This window comes from Balaenoptera acutorostrata, chromosome 17, assembly GCF_949987535.1.
Source record: "Balaenoptera acutorostrata chromosome 17, mBalAcu1.1, whole genome shotgun sequence".
In the NCBI taxonomy this organism is placed as follows: Eukaryota; Metazoa; Chordata; class Mammalia; order Artiodactyla; family Balaenopteridae; genus Balaenoptera; species Balaenoptera acutorostrata.
In genome coordinates this window covers 68,049,414-68,068,748 of record NC_080080.1, presented here as the reverse complement: position 1 = coordinate 68,068,748, position 19,335 = coordinate 68,049,414, and the positions used below count along the sequence as shown (strand labels likewise).

General features: G+C 40.1%; 1 protein-coding gene across 5 annotated transcripts in view; it reads left to right on the top strand.

Annotated features, from left to right (window-relative positions):
- The window catches only part of SULF1 (sulfatase 1), a 158,310-nt gene that overhangs the window by 34,543 nt on the left and 104,432 nt on the right, over positions 1-19,335 (top strand). The window lies entirely within an intron of this gene.

The window sequence follows — 19,335 nt, the reverse complement described above, 5'->3', positions numbered from 1 at the left end:
GTCACCTGTCTTGTTCACAGCTTGACCTCACAGTTTCTTGCCTTGGCCACATACACTGGTGGCAAGAGTGTCGTGGGACCCAGGGCAGGCCATGGAGACCCATCTCAGCAGCACAACCTTGGCTGCGAAAACATCCCTGGGGGTGTTGGTACATACGAGTTTATACCCCACACCATGAGTCTTTGCTCAGATGTCAACTTTGAAAGTTGTTTCCACCCTCATTGAAAACTAACGCCATAGAAACTGTTGAGTTCCTCTTGGTTTTTGCAGCCCTTCAAAATCGTTGCCCTTTGCTTGATTTTCATTCTAAGTCTTGTGTTAGCCCAGGCTGACTTGGAATAAGTCCTTTAATCACCAAAAAGCTCATGAACCTCACACAAACAGAACAAAACAAAACAAAATCTTCAAGTCTGACCTGAATTTCAGGTTTGTCTTTTGAGGGTTGATTTCTGCAGCTTCTCTTTCTAATACTTACAGAATTAAACATTTTGTCCTCATACTACAAATGGCAAGTGAAGAAGGGAAATGGCTGGAAACGTCTGGGAGCTTGGGGTTCATTCCTTGGGGTTCATCATGAGCGCTGGCAGTTTTTCTCTAATTCTCAGAGCTTTGTTGGCAGGTGGTCTGGGATCTCACCAGTAAGGTATTGGATGCTGGTTATTCCCAAGCAAAATCAGCAGTAAGAGAAGACAAGTTGAAGTTTAGGTCTCCTTACTTCGAAACTCCAAACAGGAGAGGAAAATATTCCAAAACAAACTGAAAAAGATATCTGCTTAGGAATAAGTTCAGTAAACAGTAGAACTGTGACTTCTTAAGACTGCTTCACCATCTTGAGTCAGTTTGCCAAAACTTTTCCTTGTGAACCTCTGGTCCAATGCATCAATTTTTCTGTAAGAAAGAAACAGGTTGCCCTTGGGTATCATGTCATTCAAAAATTAACTATAGAAGAGGCTGGAAACCCTTAATACTGGAGGACACCCTATATCTTCCCAAGAGGTCGCTGAAGACCTGATTTCTCAAAGCATCTGTCTTAGTTTCTCTTGTGCTATGAAGAAGCCACTTTTCTGGGATGCCATGTTGTTTATTATCTGGTCACTAATCTTTCATGTCACACTTTTCTCCCTCTAATGAGTCATTTCACCCCTTTAAGTATCAATATTATATCCTTTCGATTCTCAGCCTATCCTTATTATGAGAAAATAGAAATGCGTTTACTTTAATACTGGATGAAATCAGAATCATTTGCCCAAATTTAACACACATGACACTTATTTCCTAAAAATCTGTGGAACCCCTGTTAGGGCTGGCTCCGGTCTGCTTTTTTCTGTCTTTGGACTGGAAAATTCAAATTCAACGTCTGACCAGCTGCCAGTTTCAGAGATCTCTGCCCTTCCTCATCCATCATTTGAGCTGGACTAGATAGCTGGCTGAGCCCCTTCCCACCACTACACCTGTATTCCCATAGCCACAGTTCTCCCAGCTGGCAAATTCTGTAGAAAGAAATGGGTCCTTTCTGCGTGTGCTCAGACAGGCAGGTTTAGAAAGTAGGACCATTTTAATGAGTCTTAGGGTTTCAAAATGCTGCCCTGTGCATTTTTTTTAATAAATTTATTTATTTATTTATCTACTTTTGGCTGTGTTGGGTCTTCGTTTCTGTGCGAGGGCTTTCTCCAGTTGCGGCGAGTGGGGGCCACTCTTCATCGCAGTGCGCGGGCCTCTCACTGTTGCGGCCTCTCTTGTTGCGGAGCACAGGCTCCAGACGCACAGGCTCAGTAGTTGTGGCTCACGGGCTTAGTTGCTCCGCAGCATGTGGGATCCTCCCAGACCAGGGCTCGAACCCGTGTCCCCTGCATTGGTAGGCAGACTCCTAACCACTGTGCCACCAGGGAAGCCCCTGCCCTGTGCATTTTTGATTGCCTCTCTGCTCGTGTCATTGGGGTATAAAGTCCTTTCAGTTAATATTTTTCCAGCTTTAAGAACTGCTTACCTGCAGTCCAGTGAACTTGGCATCACCTCCAAAATACATAATGCAAGAAACAGAACCAGGAGATGTTATACGCAAACCTCAGAAGCTGCCCAAGCATCTCCTGGCTGTTCGATTGCCAGAAGATTCTCTCTTGTTCCAAGGAGAGATAGGTTGTATTCATGTATAATAAGACACCAAAAGGACAATTAAACTTCACAGCTTGGGGAGATTTTGAGAGCTCTCGTCAAAAATGTTCACACCTGTGGAACAGACCGTTATGTTTTGTGGAGCTTGGTTTTCAGCTTGAAATACACCTGCCAAAATCTGAATGGCCGCTATTGTACCTTCTGGATTCAAAAACCGCACTGTCAGACAGCGTTTGGTGCACACAGATGGGATAACTTAGAACAGCGACTATGTTGTTTGTAAGGCAATTAAGACCTTTCCTAGCCCTGTTGTTGCTTTTTGGAGATGGAAAATGTTATAAGCATGCCTTAACTGTGCCTCCCTGGGACTTTATTTATTTTTATTACTTTAATTATTTAAGTTATACTCAATACCTTAATTTGAATTTAAATATTTTTAAAAAATTGTCCGTAGACTGTAATAGTAAGCAACGTCTTTTCAAAGAATCAGTTTCAGATGTGGACCCTAAAAACCACTAACATTATCCTCGTCTTGGTATCCAAGGACATGTAACTTGGTGCAGAGTATAAAAAGCTGAATTGGGGCGTGCTAAGCAGACTCTTGTGACCACTCTTAACATTTCTCATCAAAGAAGGCAATTTATTACACAGAATCCCAATGTCTGTTAAAATCATGTATTTGTTGTAAAAAACAATATAATTGCTACCTAATAGGAACTTTTTTTAAAGTTAAAAAAACACACACCCTTAACCCAAGCCCATACATCTTTTCTATATGAAAATTTGCTAGGTGGAATCTTAGAAAATTACTCCTATTTAACTATTTTTGACCTACAAAGGCAGTAATTTTATATGGTACTACCTAATAGTTTACATAGTTAGAACCTTGGAGAACAGACAATTTTATCTGGATTTTTTTTTCACCTACCTTTCTATCAAAACGGTTTATACTCAGAACACCACAGTCAATGCCTTCCTTCACACAGCAATTCGATTTGGTTGCATTCTCATGCCGGTTTTTAAACTAGGGTCTTCTCCTGCATCATCTTTCCATCCATCTGAAATGAAATACTTTCACATGTGAGTCTTGCAGTCTGAATCTAAGTGATAAAGCAAGTGTTAGTTCATACAAGTATACAAATGTGCACACATGGTATGTACATAGTTAAATGGATCTGTTTAGACAATACCTCCTCCAAGCCAATGAGTTTGTGTTTAAAGAAAACCCAACTCTAGTGGGATGAGAAACATTTTGCCCGTCAGGCGGGCCGTCTTCAACTGGCTGCTCTCCATTCCCAGCTGACTGAGACCCGTCCCAGCAGATGACCCTCTCAGTCTGCTCTGGCTGCCATCAGAGTAATGCTTTGTCTCATGTAGCCAAGAAGCAAACTCCAGCAGTGTTGACGGACCAGAGGAAAAGCCTTTGCTCTTGCCCTAATGAAACATTCAGGCAGGAAGTTCAGAAGAAAATAGCAATGCCCGTGGGGATGAGGAATAGGGAATGGGAGGGGGGAAGCAGTTTAATTATGATGAGTGCGGGGGGACGGTCACAAGTGGAGATCAAGAAAAAGAATGGGATGATGTCATTCTTTACTGGGACATTTCACTGAAATGAAATCAGGTCACACACAATGGTCTTGTTCTCTGCCCAGACCCGTGTGTTACAAGGGATTACTTTGTGGTCATGCTTCTTAGGAGGGGTCTAAGGACCCTGCTCACATTAAGATATCCCCCAAGACATCTTGAAGACAGATAAGAAGGGCAGAATCATTTCATCCAGTGCTGAAAAATGGCCCACACTAGGTTCACAACATTTTTTAAGATCACTGAGCCACAGTTTAGGACAGAGTGTTCGGATTCTTACAACACAGTGAATTTTAAGAAGCAGAGTGTAACTACACAACTTGGTGTCAGGCCAAATATCTTAAATTGGTGCCTTTTTGGTAGGGTAATTTTGAAGGGTGTTCTGAAGTTAAGACGGAATCTATTTCTCAGTAGAAAGTTGGCACTTCCTGAAAAGAAATACTGCCTTGTACCACGTTAAGACATTTTTAGGACTGATTAATTCTGCTTACAGAGGAAGCATTTGATCTGTGGCGATCTCAAGTGCCTAGTGCCACTGGTGGCAGATACATTCAATTTTAGATTCCTTCTCTCAGTAGTGTCCTGATTTAACCTCATTCATCTGCTTAGATTTCACAAGAGGGCATCACAATTACAAATGAAGGTTAGATTTTCTAAGAAGTTATCCCTGGAATAATTACATGGTAGGGTCAGATCCTGTTATTAAGATTCTATTGTATTGCATTAATAGGGCTTAAAACAAATAAGTCATTGACTGAGGCCTTTTTTTTAGGATATTTTTGCCGCATATTTGTAATAGAACTGAAACATTGCAGCCTTTTTACACTGGCATCTGTGGTTTAGAGAATTTGTAAAACTAAATGATCAATTTTGGTAAACCACTGGTCTTCGGGTGCATATATGTATTTAGGGACAAGGTCTTTCTCTCTCTTGTAGAGTATACAAAGATGTAAAAGTAAAATTGGATTACAGTGGGAATTCATATTTGTCTTATGTTTTTGCTCTGATGACTAGAGAATCTTGTGTGGTGAGGGTGTAGGGAATGGTGATGTATATGCCACAAAAGTGTTTTGAAACTGCTGTGGATTGTGGCTATCAAATGGAAAGAGGCACATTTTGAAGGAGTCCTAATTTGGGCAGATTCTAACATGAACTGCAGTGATTTCTGTTTCCCTTCTTTTTAAGTGGAAGGTAGTTAGGCTGCAGGACCTTTGAGAAAGAATAATTATTTAAAAATCTTAAAATAACCAAAATATTTCCAAACAAATGGTCAGCACCATCAGAAGTTCCCAAGTTTTCAGGACAGTGTTGAATTTTCTTCTCTGTTTATTTTCTAGTAGTCTTTAAAAGAAATCTTGAGTCCATTATTGATAGCCAGTTGACAATGGCAGCTAAAATACAAGTGTTTAAGCAAATCCACTATTTACTAAGCAAGTAGGTCAGGCATGGCTTCTTACAATGGATTTACCATAAAATTAATTTTTAAAGTATTTGCTTGTACAGTTTTACCAAGAAAAGGTTGGATGCATTTTCTGCATTAAAATGTATTTGGTTATTATGTGAAGTAAGAATGCTCCAGCAGGTTAAATCCATCCTACAATATTCATAGGAGTCTGGTCTGGCCAGACATGATAATACTCAGCAATGGACAGTGGTCATGAGAGAACGAGCAGCCTTTCAGCGCATCAGTGCTGTGCTGCACGGGATATAGATACTCAGAATATCTCTCCCGATGATAAGTATATCAAAATATAACTAGTCGCAAAATTCTGCTGTCCAAAGAACCTTGCATTGAGAGTTGATTCTAATTACAGGTATTTTGTTTACTATGTACTTTTCTACACAATTAGCATATACTCATCCCCCTTCCGTCACTGGGCTGTTGTAAATAGAAGATAGAGGATGTAAAAGTACCTTTGGAGGGAGCAGGTGTTTAGAGCCGCTCAAACACAACCTATTGTTACTATAATATTAAAAGGCTAAGGTATTGCGTGGTAATCATTAGTTCCCATCAGACTGTGCTATTCCCAGCACCTTATTTCTCCCTCATTATTCTTTTAGTTTTATATCTCTGCCAGTAAACTAATCCCAATGTGTATTTTTGATAGCTGGCAAAAATTCAAAAATGCTTGGCACAGATGGAAGGCTGTAGAATCACTTGGATTATAACTATGTAGTCAGTGCATTTTTTAAGAAAAGCTTCAAAATGAAATACCTTTACTGGTTGAAGCATTAAAAATAAGAGTGGAAAAAAATAGCTCCTACTGTGTTATACGCTTGTAGTTGTTGGAATTCAGGTTAACGATTGATTCCAAGTAATCTTTATGATTAGGAAAAAGATGTGTACGATCAACTCACCGGGGAGAGGGGCTATTGCTTTCAAGATCTTGTTGATTGGCTCCTGTTGGCACTCAAATGGATCAAGAAATTGCCATCACCTGCATATCCCCCAGACAGAGGCCAGAGAGAAAAAATGACATCCTTCTGCCCTCTGTCAGTGCTTGTCACAAGACTGCCTTTCTCTTAGGGAAATATTCAATTGTCTGGTTGTTTTTTCCACCCCTAAGCATCGATTTATAGAGGAATTTCTTTCAAATGTCAGATACAGTAGCAGCTTCGTAGTTTGTAAGGGCTGAAACGTCACTTCTGGGTGAAAGGAGAGGAATGTAATTTACATTTCTGGTTTGGAAGTCCATCTTAGTGTAAAGACTTTCTCTCTAGCTATGGAAATATTAAAACAGAGTTTGTGTGGTATGACTGGTGTATGTATGCATGAATAACTGTTCCAGTGACAACCAACTCCTAAACGTGACAGACAATAATTCGGACTATTGAAACATTGATTTTTTTTTCTTCCGGGCTCCTGTTGAGACAGCAAGACCATGCATCATCTACCTGGTAATCACTAGGCTGAGCTATTGGCCTTCATGGGTGTCTGAAAATGTACACAGTGATGTGTGTTAGAGTCACGTGAAAAGAGCCTTTGGGAGAAGTTCGAGTGTTATCACCAGCAAAGGTGATCTTCTCTTCTTAAAATAGAAAACTCTCTTTTTCTAATTTATAGTGGTGCAAGAGAGAAGTGTAGAGTAGTGGTTAGAAGCACAGATTTGGGAGCCAGACTGTTGGGTTTGAATCTCTGCTATGCCGTTGGTTAACTGTGTAGCTTAATTTCTTTGTGTCTCAGTGTCCTTATCTGAAAACTGGGGGCCAGTAATAATACTGACTGTTTCGCTGTTTAGAGAATTAAATGACTCCATATGCATAAAGGGATTAGAACAATGCCTCACACTCAGTGAAGTGCTTTGTGCAAGTTAACTATTATTACTATTTGTGAAAATTTTTTAAATCCAGAAATGCACAACATAGATAAGTTCCCATAACGTTAGTCTGCTCATAGCTCCATACACTTAAATACACACCATACACACCACACACACACACACACACACACACACACACACACAGAGGCACTATACAGAAACCAGTCACGGGCCACAGCGCCCACCTTGTGGAAATTGGTGCTGGTCAGAAGTAGCACATGTACATATTATTTGCCTTACAAATAATACCAAAAATGATACCTTACACTTACACACCTAAAATCTACATTGGTTCACTTGTAACAGTTGTTGAGAAAGTCAGATGACACGGTGAATGGGAAAGTGCTTTGGGAGTATATTATCAGCATCCATATGGAAAACTTGTTTTAAACCAGTGTTTAATTTTTTAATTTCTCATTTCCCTTTAGACTTGCTTAGCCTTAGCCTCAGCTTTTTCCCCCAGCCAACCATGATTTGGCATATATGAACAAATAAAAACTAATTATTACTAAAATCCCATACAAAGATTCTCCATTTGGAGGCTCTAATGATTCAGTGGGCTGGGATTCTGATCCTCAGATAGGCTGGATACTTCTTCTCTGGTGTAGACCCTGCCTCAGTGCAGCTCCACAGAGCTGGACGCAGAGATCCACAAACGTGGAAGATGGATTTGCCTCAGGAAAACTTTCTCAATCCTCTGTTTGTAAATTATATAGTTGATGATTTTTTCTATAACTATCACTATTTAAATGACGATGGAATTTCAAAGCTTCAGATTGACAGCTGTACTGTATCCTGCTTTTCTGTTTGTGCCATTAATAAGATTCCCTTGTTGAAAGGAGAGAAAAAAATATCCTTAGAGAATGATGAAGAGCGGTTTCCTCAATATTTGGGAGAGTTTTCACACAATGGAGAGCACTCATTCTGCCTGTATTTTATACTTCTGAAAAAAAATTTTTATATAAAATTCAAAATTCTAACTGCATATTGAATGTTGCTGCAGGATCTTAAAATAATAAACTTGACGTTTGGTTTTTCCACTTCTCCTTCTCCACCATTAAGTATATAGGGGTGCCAAGAGTGGGCAAGTCCCCGCAACACCAAAGAAGGAGTAGAAAAGTGCTTTGTGAGCGAGTATTGTTCGTGCCATCTTCATCATCTCCCAAGTGAAAATTAAAGGTGATCATTATCGTGGCATCAACAGCAGTGCAGTGGCTGCCCATGGTGTGCAGAACCAAGTCTGAACCTTTTTAAGGCCCCCCGAGGACCACTGGTGTGAGGGAAGAAATGTCCATGGAGATAGTCCACCATTTCCGACCTTGTGGGCATAGCTTTTTGATCCTCTTGGTGCCTTGCAGTAAAGTGTGGAAAAGAGCATTTAGCTCATAACGTTATTGTGAGGGACTCAGAGAGAAGGTGTGTGGAAAGCACCAACCCCAGGGCCACGCAGATAGCATGAATCTGAGAAGCCTGGGGACTTCATACTTTAATTACGGTTCATATTATTGAAATTTTGTTTGTACTGTACTGTCATTTCCCTGTCTCTGCCTCACATTGGAGTGTGTGCTTTTTGAGACTGGAATACTATCATCTTTCCATTTCTTATGCATTTAGCACAGCACTTTGCATACAGTTGAGTGTATAATAAATGCTCATTTTTTAATATAAAAAACAAAGTTGCAAACTTCTGGTTATATTGAGCTTTGTGAATTACCCAAAAGAGGCAGCCGTGCTTTGGCCTGGGCCAGTTCCTAGCAGTAAATTTTAAAATTCATTTATCAAGTTTTCTTCTATTTGCTTAAGTATTTGAATATTTAAAAGGCTCCTATGCAAGTAGACCCAGAATTAAATATCGAGGAGGAGCCTGTGACCTAAATCTGTCTGTAGAGTTTAGTGAGAGATACCAGGCACATACAGAGTTGTTATGAAAGGCAGGGGCCCCGTGGAATAATGAATGAATAATCCCCAAAGCTCCTCGCCACACATCAGTGTCTTTTAAAAGTAGCTTGTTACAAGGGATCACTCTGAAGGACCATAACCCTTTGGACACAGGAACACTACAGAGACAGCTGCATGCCTCATGGTCCAGCCATTCATGGCCGAAAAATAACAAGATGGAGACAGCAGAAAAACCACATTGGTGGTCAGATGCCTGAAACAAGGTGATTTTATGTGAACAAAGCCCCGTGACTCCCATGAGGCAAAAAGGCAGGGCCACGACACCACGTGGTGTTTGATCAGCAGCAGTCGCTGAGCCAGGGGACGGCCCACCCATGCACTAATTATAGTCAAGTCTTCCTGTCCAACTGCCCTCATTTCAGCCATATTCATAAAAAGAGACAGAAAGGATTCCAGCAAACACTAACATTTGAGAAACAAATAGTAAAACACACTCTTAATAAGTTTTCTAAGAGGGGGTTCTAAAATGTATTTTTGTTGTTGTTTATAAAGATATTGAAAGGGTGACAGTATAAGGGGTAGTTTCAGGAGGCCTGGACTTTGTCCCAGCTGCATATCTAACTGGCTGTGTGACCTTGGGCAAGGCACTTAATCTTTCTGGGCCTCTGTTTCCTCATCTGTGATATGATATAGGTGTTCACTTCCAGTTCTAAGATTACATGACCAGATTCTACAAGATTATGCCTTTACTGTATCCTACCAAGGATTGATCACTACTCAGATGAGAATTGTACCTCTCATCTGAGGTTTGTCAGGAAAATGGTGCAATAAGAATACAGTATGAAAACATAAGTGACTTTGACTTTTTTCCTTTACTCAGGCTGACCCTAGATTTTCTCAAGCACTGAGGTGGAACGTTCGTTGATATGGTTGTTTGTAAATACAGGCAGATCCCTGGTTACAAAGAGACAATGGTAAATAAAGATGATCATTTATAAACCAGCCTACCGGTGGTTTGGTCTATATTATACTATTATCCAGTAACATTATTACTGATGCCATATTTTTTACAGATCTATTAAAGGACAAATGCCTTAGCAGGCCTGCTTAGAAATCTAAGCAAGAAGTTTAAAATTTTGGTAGGAAAAAGGCGTTTCATGTGACAGGCTGTAATACTAGAAATCCATCTTCTCATCTATGCTTACCATCCCCTAACTGCTTCCCCAGCCCTTGCAAAAAGAGTAAAGATTCCTCCTTCTCTTGTGAACCAACGCTGATGAAATATTCAGGCCTGAAATTCTAATGATACATAAATTTCAGAACCAGGAAGTAAAGGATTTAGGAGAGATGAAAAGGCTTGAGGGAGGGAAAGAAATGGGGTTTCACCATGAGGCACTTAAAAGGTAGGTCGATGGATGGGACAAAATGAACATAAGGACCATTGATGGAAGAAGCCTAGTGAGAGAGCTGAGGATATGAGAGCCTGGGGGCTTTAAACAGTAAGTACTGGGGTAAATTAATTGTAAGGCATGAATAGAAAATAAGAGAAGAAAATATTTAGTGAATAAGAAGGCTGTGGACAACAAAGAGGAAATAGAAAAGAATTTCTCTATATTTTCATTCTACGCTTTCATTGTCTACTTCTGCTTCCACGCCTTCTCATCACCACATATTCCAATCATCTTGACACTTGGTAAGAGGATAGTGGAGGAGTTGATGAATACTCCAAGTGGATGTTCAGAAGGAAGGAGAAAAATATGCAGAAATTGATCAAGGAAAATTATGTATTTGAAATTTATCATAGGCTTACATTTGTGTATTTCTGTTATGGTATTCATCACATTGTATTTATCATGCTTTTGATTAGTTGAGCTTTTTGGATCTGTGGGTTTACATTTTTTAACACATTTGGAAATTTTTCAAATATTTCTTCAGGTACAAAGGTCCCCCTTTTTGTACCATAGTCCAGAAAAGTGTCTCTAGTGGGACATACTTCGCTTGTGTCCCTTCTCTCACGGATCACAGCCTGTTGTCCAGTGTCTGAGATGGTTGCTTCATATACTTTGTTTTCTGGCTGTTTACAGCAGAAGGATTAGTCTGATACCAGTTGCTCCATATTACCTGGAAATAGGAGTCCCACCATATTTGTATTCAAACTTTGTTTTTTGTTTTTTTTCTTTTCTCCTTACTAGTCAATAAGACCTTTCAAGGCAGTAAGAGGGTCTCCTTCAATGCCTAACATGGAGTTAGCACATAGCAGGCACAGTAAATACTATTGAATGAAAGAATAAATGGCTATTGTTAAACTGATCCACAATATTTAGGGTCTCTGTATTTAGTTGAGATATTGATGTAAACATATAAGTGCTTCTGTAACATGTGCTTTTTTAAGCAATAGAGAAAAATCTATCAAACTGAGTTCATATAAGCTAGAGATCAATGCTAGGGTAAACTAGTCTTACATTAAGATTACTTAAGGTTCCTTATAGCTGTGACACGCCAGTATCCAGAAATAGGAATCACACGTTTTCAGATACCTATAGGACACTCATGACAAGTTATTCTAGAATTAAAATTAGTGGTGGCTATTTTTAACATTCATGAAGTTGGCAAATGCAGTTATGTACCTTCAGGGATTTCTGCCTCTAAGTATATACCAGGATTATAAATATCCAGACTATAGTTGCATTTACCTTAGTCTCTGATGGCCATGGACTCTGATGGCTTTTCATTCACATAGCAAGATACATTGAGTTGGTCTTTCAGATGTCTATCTAGCTTTCTTTCTGTGATCAAAAAGTAGACTTATAAATGAAGAATTACGGTCAACTGCACAAATTGGGCAGAAAAGAAGTCCTGCATTTTCTTGTTAAAGATTTCTCTCTGAAACCTTAATACAACACCTGTACAAGCGGTTGTATATAATAAATACCTGTATCTGGAAGAATATAGGATTTGTGGAAGTCTTTTAAAAATCTATGATGCTTAAAATCTCTGGACATGGGAAATTTCCTATAATTAGAATACTTTTACCTAACTATTTAAAGGGTCCCTAAAATTCAGAATTATTCCAGTCCTAAACACACACACACACACACACCACACACACACTCATGTGTACAAACCACATTACTGATAAATTATTCCTACTTTATAGATCAGCTCTGGGTTCATACAGTATTGCTATTATCAAAACCACAGCCTTTTAATACTTAATCACATTTGATGCACGAGATTCTTAAAATTTCTTTTTGTTTCTTTTTGACTATATCTCTGGTTCCCTTCAATGACAGGCAGCAGCTTTGTAGGTACAGGAACTCAGCTGTGAATGCGACGTTGGTTCATTCTTCCAGTTACCTTCGGCAACTCACCTTTTCATCTTGATGCTTTGATTACACAACCTAGCAGATGGAAATAATAATTTGATCTCCACATGAGTGTGAAGGAGCCCTGAAATTCTAATATAAGATAACAAAAGCTGGTTCATTGTTGAGGGAAATTTTTTCAAAATAATGATCGTACTTGTTTAAAGCCTGAGTGAGATGACGTTTACAGAGCAGTGATTTACGTTTGTGGTTGCAGGACTGTTCAGAACTGAAGGTTTTCTTTCAGTTTGTTTTTCTCCAACATTCCCTCCCCCCTTGATTTACATTCCCCAGTTAAGAATTTGAAGTGAACCTTTGCCAAAGCCTCAGGTTCCACCTGGTTTGGGGTTGAAACCACATAAAGCCACTGAATTTTGCATAGTTTCCATTTGAAATGATGTATCAGCTTAGTTTCTATTTCCCTGTGAGCCAGCCTTACAGGAAACTTGGCCAGGCTTTCGATGAACCTGCTCTGAGTTTTGGTTTTATATCAGACCCTAAAATGAGGCCACTCACCTAGTTCCGTCTTCCAAAAAGCTCTTATTATAATGTCCCCAGAGTGTGTCCTAGCAGCTGAGGCACAGTTATACCTTGTTTTAGTAGAAGGTGAGGGAGAATTTCTCAGCTACTTGGAACCCATTCTAACTGGGAAACGAGTCAGACTCCATAACAGGCTCTTACTGTCAGGCATAACACTTTAGGGAAAGAATTTCTTTTGAAGTCTCAGCAAAAGGGTTTTCAAATAAATAGCTCAGTGAGACCAGGTTAATTCACTTTTTCTTTTGTTCCTTCCTTCCTTCCTTCACTTATGCATCATTTAATTCTCGGTGAGTTAAGTATTGAGAGCCTGACATTTGTGGATCTTACATTTTAGTGGCAGAAGACAGAAAATAAAACAAAACATAATACATAGGTCAAATATATGTAGTATATTAGAAAGTAGTGAGTACTATGAAATAAAAGAGAAGTCGAGCAAAAATTGGAAATCAGTGTAGGTTGCAATGTTAAGGAGGGTTCACAAGGAAAGTGTCATTGAGATGTAAGATTGGAACAAGACTTGAAAATAGTGAGGAAGTAGCAACCGGATATCTTGAGGAAGAGAATTCCAGACAGAGAGAAGAGCTACAGCAAAGTCCCAAGATCCGTACACATTAGAGGAACCACAGTGAGACCATGGTGATGGAAATAGAGTGAGGAAATGGAAGAGTGGTAGAAAATGAGGTCAAATCAGTCACAATAGATCAGCACCTCACCTGTGAACCATGAGAAGGCTTTTGGCTATTTCCCTGGATGAAAGGGAAGCCATTGCAGGATTTTGTACAAAAGGATAGTACATTCTCATTTCTATTTTAAAAGCCTCTCTCTATCTGTCATGTTGAAGTAGACTACAGATGGCAAAGGTAAGGAGAGACTGATTACAAGGCTACTGAAAGAGAGAAGAGTGCTTCCGATTTGGTGATAGCAGTGGAAGTAGTAAAAAGTAGTCAGATGCTAGCTATCTTGGAAGCCAGAGTTAACAGTATTGCCTGACTTACTGAATGTGGTATTGGGAGGGGTGGGGAAGAAAAGAATCAAGGATGCTTCAAAAGTTTTAGCCAAAGCCACTGAAAGGATAGAGTTGTCATTAATTGAAAACAGAAAGGCTACAGTTGGAAGAGTTCTGGGGAGGAAGATCAGGAGTTCAGTTTTGGAAATCAAGTTCAAAGTGTCTGTTAGACCTCCAAGTGGAGGTATCATTGAGTCAGCAGGTGGTTGGGTTTATGAGTCTGTATTTGGGATTAGAGGTTTGCATTTGGAAGTCATTAATGTCATATCAACAAAGATGTGAGTACAGACAGAGGAAAGAAGAAAAGACTAGCCTCTGCCTCTGTGGTACTCCAACATTAAGAGGTCAAAGAGAAGAGGACAGATTAACAGAAGATAATGAGGAGGAACCCAGTGAAATGGGAAAAGAAAAAGGGTAGAGGAGTTGCTGGCTTCCTAGAAACTGAATGAAGACGGTGTTTCAGGGAGGAGAGTGAATAACTATGTATGGCAGGTCCAGCATGATGAGGACTGAGAACTGATGGTTGGGTTGATCTCCTTGGCGGTCACTGGGAACAAGTCTGAGAGCAACTCTGGTGAAGTAGAGGGAGAGAAAGCCTGACTGTAGTAGGCGTAAGAGAGAACGGGAGAAGCAAAACTAAGCCAGAAATATGGCAACGCTCCCAAGGACTTTGCTGCAAGCGGAGCAAAGGAATGTGGGGCAGCAGTTGATGAGAGACAAGAAGGTTTTTTAAAAGATGGAAGAAATAACAGCATGTTTCTATGCTTATGGGAAAGATGTAATTTGGGGAGGAAGAATGATGATCTGAACAAAAGAAGGTAACGTTGCTGGCGCTAAGATTTTTTGAAGAGGAGAGAAGAAGTAGAAGCTAGTACGCAGGTGTAGAACTGGCTTCAGACAGTGAGAGCACAGGTAATTCATTGACTCGAATAGATGAGAAAGCAGGATATTGGGGTGCAGAGGCTGGTAGGTGAGCAGACTCGGGGACTGGGGTGGGGGGAAGCCTGTGGAAGTTCTCTTCCAGTTGCTCCCATTTCTTGAGTGAAGTTCGAACCGAGGTGATCTGCTCGAGTGAAGGAGGAGGAGCGCTGAGGGTGTGAGGAGAGGGGAGGTGACTGGAAGGGCATCTCAGAGAATGGAAGAGCACCTGGACGAGGGAGAGCAAGTGTCGTTGCCTGGCTGCACTTGGGACTGTTCAGGGCGACACGTTTATTTTCTAGGCACGTTTATTTGCACAGGTACAAATGAGGAGCAGGCAGGGAGTTGGATTTCACTAGGGTTTTGGTGCGCCAAGCAAGGATGGTGAAGTGATGGAGAAGGAAGTGGGTGGAGAGTATTTGCAAAGACTCATTATAATGACTGTGTAAAATGACCTTGACCTAGTTAGGAGGGGGGTGAGGATGTCAAGGGAGGAAGGGCTGGTCAAAGAGTGGTTGGATCAAAGGACTGAAAAGCCCCTCCGGGTCGAGAATTGCTGGGGTTGGCATTGTGGAAAGACAAGACACGTCCGAGGGCAGGAGGCATGAAACTGAGACGACAAGAAGGTGACAGTACTAGCCCGGTACTGCTAAGGGCTGGGGATTGACTAGATCGGCCCCGGGAGTAGCTAGGGTAAGATTAGAGGTGGTCCAGAAAGGCAGAGGCTATGGAGCTGGTAAGCTCACATCACGAACTTTGAAATTTCCAAGAATTCAGACAGTGTCATAACGGGGAGGGTGAGAGTGAAGCAGAAGCTAAAATCACTTGGAAATGAGGAATGTCCTGGGGTCAATCTATGGAAGTAGTAGGCTATGTAATCTAATCACACGAGCTGAAATTTTTCATATGATGAGAAATAAGAAAGCACACACATTTAAGGAGGAAGAGGGAGAGAGAGCTGCAGGCAAGCTGGCCGGTGAGCTGGCAGACTTTAAGAAAGGTTTTAACATAACAGTCAGAAGATACACCCAAATTTGCATTCAGTTTTCCAGAATTATATTATTCAAAGACAGCGTAGTTACCCATGAACCTGGATAAATCATTACATTTCATAAAAAGTGACATTTTGCCACAATGAATTTTTTCCCTTTCCCCTGCCAGAAACCATCAAGATGCCCCATAACTTGCTGCTTCTTGATTTACAGTGAAATAAACAAGAAAGTCCTTAGAAAGGTGCCGAACAATAGAAGCACAGAAGAAGGAATCCAATTTAAGCATAGATGGTCTAGGCTTGCTTTCTGGCAATAATAAACCAAGTATATCTTTGCTGGGAGAAAGAGCTGAAATCTCTGAAGGGCAGTGAATAGTGCTTTATATGTATAGCGGTGGCTTTATTACCCCTTTTTATGGTTTTGCATCTTCTCCCTACTTTAACAAAAGATCATTCAGATGTGAATTTATTTTGATGACATCGATACGATTTTATGCCTGTAAAAGTAATAGTGTTTATCCTGGTGATGGCTCAGGGGAGATGATCAAATTTTTATATTTTCATCATTAAGCCATATTCCATTCTTGATGCCGTAGGCATATTTGAAAAAAAATTTCCTGCAAGTCAGGAATGGCACCTTGGTCAGATTCTGTACAAATCTGAGCCCACAGATACTCAGAAAGGGCTCAGTGGGACTAAGTCACTTGACTGTTAATCCCGTTGTAAGTTCCATTTTGTAGTGGAAACAAATCCTGTATGTTTTTGGAGTGGAATCAAGAAAGATGACCAGGTAGAAGTTCCCCGGAGTAATTTTCCTTTTTGTGTTTATGAGTCATGTCTTTGCCTGCGGTGAGTCAGGGCAAGGATGACACCAGGTGACTTGTTTTAAAAATCAGTAAAGCAGAAGAAACCTTCCTTGCACTCTTCTAGGAAATCAGGTAGGGAGAAAGAAATATTCATATGGGGCAAGAACGTTAAGTAGAGGGTTTTTAATAAATTAGGATCTTGCTTATACTTTACTGTAAATAGCAATTATAAATTGCAATGAGTTTCCCAGGTGGCTGATACTATGTGAAGAGGATTTTGTGGACTTCCCTTGAAATGGCAGATCTCAATTATTCATTCATTTGATAAATGTCAATGCATACCTTGCATGTGCAGGATATTGGCAGGATCTGATGTTGGGTGTGACCCAACATCAACACCCAACCTGTTGGCTCTGTTCTCAGAAGCTTACATTCTAAGAAGACCCTAAGACTGCCTGGTGTGAGCTGAAGCTCCCTGCCAGTGTGATTGAGAGAAACTGCATCTTTACAGGGGTAATGAGTGGTCTTTAGCTCTTGGTACATATATCTTAAAACTCTTCAGTGGCTGATAACTCCAGCTCTATTGTTTGTTAGAATATATTTCAGAAAAATGATTAGAAGTTAATAACGTAAACAACAAGGTTGTACTGTAGAGAACAGGGAACTACATTCAATATCCTGTGATAAACCATAATGGAAAAGAATATGAAAAAGAATATATATATATATATATAAAACTGAATCACTTTGCCGTACAGCAGAAATTAATACGATGTAAATTATCTATACTTCAATAAAATAAATTTTAAAAAAGGAAGTTCATAATGCAAATTGGCCAGATCCTCCCAAGAACTGGAAAGTTTGTAAGTACAAATTGCTAACACAACCAAATGCCAGACTTCTGCCCACACTCGCCAGCTTAAGGATGCTCAGGACCGTGGCACGAAATATTTCCCAGTAACTTTTTCATCAATTAGGTGTTCTGAGTGCAACAAAATCCCTTTCCTCGTATTAGAAGTGCGGTTAACATCCCGGCAGAGAGCTCTCCTTCAATAGCCTTTAAACAGAAAGGGCTTCCTCCCTGAGCTATTGGCTGTGTTTTCATGCAAAGAAGAATTTAACCTTACGGACTTTTGTTCCCAAAGATCAACCTGTCTTTTCTTAAATTTTATTTTATTAGTCAGTCTGTTAAAATGATTTTTTTATTAGTCAATATTTTAAAATGCTTCTGTTTCAAAATACTTGTTTGCTGAAGCTTATAGAGCGAGGTTACGTGAGTTCCACTCAAGTTATGGGATTTGCTTCATGAGAAAGATAGAAAAAAAAAAATCAAAATAACCATCTCTTGTAAGTGTCTGAAAGATAGGAATAATCCAAAAGTACTTTAAACACTCTAGAGATACAAACAATAAAATGTCAGTGTGAATGGTTCTTGTTTGGCTTCAGCTGGCAGCTTGAGTGGGGATGGTCTTGAGAGTTCCCATCCAGTTTGCAAACAGGGGAAACAACCCGCTAGCCAGCATATTGTTCCATAGAAGGCCTTGCAGTAGGAACCAAAATACTACAAAAACCTTACAATAGCCATGTCACTGGGGGCAAGTGAAAAGACAAGGCGAATGACCAACAGAGCAAGAGGAAAGAACCGGAGGTCAGAAGGACAAAGGGCTCTGCGGAAAGGGCCAAAGATGTCATTCCAGATGCCCCAAGCCAGAGGATGGCCGGTGTCAGCAGGAGATTCCTGGGCAGCTTAGGGACTAGGCAGGCACAGCGTTTTGGTTTACTTAAAATACCAGTTACGCAGAAACCAGAATTGCAGGTGTCTCCAAAGGATGTATTTTTCCACATGTCCCTATGTAAATAGAGGATAGACAGAAAGCTGGATAGATAGATTAAATGAAAAATAAACAACCATTATCCATACAGATTTAAAGGCTTAAAAATGAATGAGATTCTCATCGTGTGGTTCCTATCCATATAGTGTGGACACGTGTGTGTGCGCGCGCATGTGTGTGCGTGTGTGTATTTTTCTTTCTCTAGAACTGCAGGAAAAATGCATGATGAAAATGATGCTTGGATAACAAAATCCGTATGTGTTTCACTGGGGTGGAGCAGAAAGAGACAAAGATGAGGGAAATGAGAAAGAGGGAATGTGTAAATAGTTTGATTCCCTACGCCCTCCCCACCCCCAGGATAATGCACTAAACTAAAAGAAGGTTAGTTTTGCTAAATAATTTAAGCCAAACAATAAAATGTGATCTGTCCACTAGTTTCTTGCTTTCCCAGTAACTCTTTTTATGTCCAAGCCCACAGTCTCTATCTTCTAATCCCTTTCAGTCTTCTTGCCCTTTGCCCCACGTGACCTTTGGCACGTTGCCTCCTAACCTTAAAAATGAGGAGTTCAGAGTTTCCCGGAGATTTTGATGAAACCACCTGCTGTTCTCCTCTCCTCTTTCCCCCACCACTGAATTCAAATAGAATTGGCAGACTGTATAAATATGCTAATTTTCTGAGCCACCCTAAATCCCCAATTCAACAATTCCTGTGAGATGGAACAGTTGTCATGATTGGTTGGATTTCATAATTCTCCCACCACTACTCAAATAGGAAAAAGAATGAAAAATCTTATAGACAGGAGCGAATTCTAATTTCTTCTCTCATACAGAAAAAGTCAGTGAAAAAGATGTGGTTCTCAAAAGATGGGTCAATTTAGGATTGTGCTTTGAGATTGAGGCAACTCTTGATGTTTTTTTCTTGGTTTTCTTTAATTATATACTGGTAAACTCTGCCTAGAAAA